We start from the raw sequence: 3,287 nt of genomic DNA, 5'->3' as shown, positions 1-3,287 counted from the left end.
ATATATATATACATATTTATATATATATTCATAGATATATGTATGTATATATATATATATATATATATATATATATAATTTAAGGAAGAACCCCTATTATACAATTCAGACAATGAAAGACCTCAATGACACCATCCAGAAAAAATACACTATAAAAATACTAATCTAAGAATTCAATAAAGCATAAAAAGTTAATAGTAGTAAATTGACTACGCGCGTTTCGTGGCTATATTAGGACAGATAAAATTAATTCAATTCAAAAATAAATCGATCCAAATTTAATTCTATTTAAAAAATATTGTCACTCATCAAGTCTAGAATAAAAATCAAAAAATCAATGTAAGTATCTTACCACATAATAATTATTTAAAAATAGAAATAAATATACATAAATACGTGTTAATACAATAACTAAGTGAAAGACATTTAATAATATTACTTGAAATTAAAAGCATAGTTTATCCTATCGAATAATTACTGTGAAGTTAATAATAATCATCCATTAAGAAAAGAAACAAAAATAAAAAAATCCGTGTTAATACAATAAATAAATGAGAATATTTAACAATATTATTTAAAATTAAAAGCATGACTTATTTTATCGACGAATTTCTGTGAACTAAAATTTTAAACGTAACATTTATAAGAAATATATCACGTGACAGTATGGTGTCACTAAAAGTAGAGAGAAGTACGTATTTCAGTTAATAAAATGACAAAATTTATTTCAGAATAAGAAAAATTGATCTGTAATATACCATTTACTGGAAAATTTTAAATTCTGGATGTTTTTATAGTCTAAATAATTTAAAACTAAAATACGTAATATATATATATATATGAAGTACGTAAATAATGCTAATCTTTTATAAATTAATATATTTTCATTAAATTATATATTTATTAATAAATAGCGTAGTTAATTTTATTCTAATTATGTATTGTCCTCTAAATAATGTCATGTTAATTATACGTATTTTACTACTACGAATTATAAGTACAACAATTAGTAACGTAAAGCAGGGTCGATATAAACACATTATCTAAACTTATTATATAAATAATTTCAGTTATGTCTACATTTAAATTTACATTCATCGAAGGAATTAATCAATGTTTTATTGTTAGTTAATAATATCTCCTTAAGTTGATTAGTATATAATAAACAAAACTTACTGCCGATTCGATAAGATTTTGCCTTACAAACTATCTCCCAATTTAAATTGTACTTAATGCTTTTAGATTTTAGTTCCCATATATATTTACTAAGGCCAGTAGAATTGATTAAAGTTATATTTTTAAAAGAATTCATGTGTTGAGCCACCCGTGACTTAATCTTATTAGAAGTTGACCCTATATAAATAACCATTCCTATTATTATCATCATACATAATCACTACCCATTTATATACTACATCCTCCAAATTACATTTATTATTAATTTTACATTTAGTCTTATCTCTACATGTACAATTAATTATGTTCTGGTCCTTATTATTATTGTTAGAAGCATTAATTGATTTGTTATTGTAAAACTTATTCAATTTAAATTTATTAAAGGGTGAGATAATGTTACCAACATTATTATTAGTAGAATAACCAACTCCAAAATTACTACTAGAAAAGATGTCATTATATTTTTATTGTCTCTAATGTATAGTGGTCAGTCGATATAGTTTGAAACCTACCTTCTTATTCTCCCTCCATTTCTACTCCACCGGCAACTTCTCTACACCGTTTAACTCATTACCCCACCCCCACGACACACACATACGCCTAAATAGGACAGAAGAACACGCGCATGCGCCTAAATAGGACAAAAAGAACACGCGCATGCGCATACCTCCTACTCGCACACAATAACTTGTAAACGCACGTGCACACCCGTACAAACACATACACATATATAAATTTCATACACACGTTCTTCACCAACACACACACACATACACCCGCAATTTAATACCTTTTGAAAACCTGATTTCAAACAACATTCCGTTCATGTCCACGCACTTGTCCATACAACTGATAAGACGAAGCAATGAAATCGCGAACAAACAGCCAAGAATCATTTCTTTCGGCCAATGGTTGCACTCAGTTCGCCAATTTTTCTTAGCAAAATTTCATCAAGGTAGTTTCTTACGGTAGTATGGTAGTGTGGAGTGCACTAGAATGGAAATATCCCCTACAGCACCAAAGTCTTCTTGAGTATTTGGTATGACAGATCGTCGTATTAAGTTCAGCAAAAAGGGATTAGCCACAGCACAGTCAAAACGAATGATCCATTTAATACTTTTATGATAAGATGCACCATACTTCTGAAGTGGTTAACATGAAGTTCATCCGCATTATGCGATTTCTGATAGCCTCATCACGTGCAACTGTGGCTATTAATCGAGACGTTTGATTTCAATATAGCCTCATTACTTCAACCAGTCTACGTTGGAACCTGTGCCTTTTCTGCACAACTTGCCTAGTACCACTCGCAAAAATCCACTATTCGTTCCAGATCATCTCACGAAAAGTATGTACTATTTTTGGAAAGTGAATTTTCAAATGCCAGCCCTTCAATCTGCATTATTTTAAGTGCCTTCATTATTGAGCCAATGAAAAAAAGAATATTTATAATCATTACCTGTTACATTTCGTGATAAAAATATTAGTTAAAGTATTGCTGTAAGCTCTATTTTCTAGAACATTTTACAATGATTAGGAAACAGAATTTCCGAAAAAGATTGTCTTACATTAAGGAGAGAATAAATACAAAATATGATAATTATTACAAATAGACATACAAGCTGAAATGTCTCATAAAAAAGAGCACAATATAGGATGTTACTCAACGAAAAATCAGCTTGCAGTAACGCTCCAAAAGTAACGTGTCTTATTTCGTTTGACGGTGGCCGTGAGTATAAACCCTGTGCAGTTGGGTGTCACAAAAGACTGGTTGGCGAGTCACAGATGTCATATTCGCAATTTACATATTGATTATGTGTAGGATCAAAATGTTTTCCTGTATTCACGATATTCCCTACAAGAGTAAAGCGATGTAACGACGAGGTGTCTAACTTACACACGCACAAAGCAAACAGAACAAACATAAAGGGGGTCTTTTACTCTTTACCCTCATATATACATATGCCGGTAAACATATTGTCCAGCGTATTAGCTATTATGTCAATCCACCATCTTCTTAATAATAATAATAATGATGATAATAATAATAATAATAATAGTGTTAGTTTCTCACTCATCAATCACTATATATGCATATATATATATATATA

The sequence above is a fragment of the Octopus bimaculoides genome, chromosome 20 (assembly GCF_001194135.2).
Source record: "Octopus bimaculoides isolate UCB-OBI-ISO-001 chromosome 20, ASM119413v2, whole genome shotgun sequence".
In the NCBI taxonomy this organism is placed as follows: domain Eukaryota; kingdom Metazoa; phylum Mollusca; class Cephalopoda; order Octopoda; family Octopodidae; genus Octopus; species Octopus bimaculoides.
Note: the sequence above shows the minus strand (reverse complement) of the source record.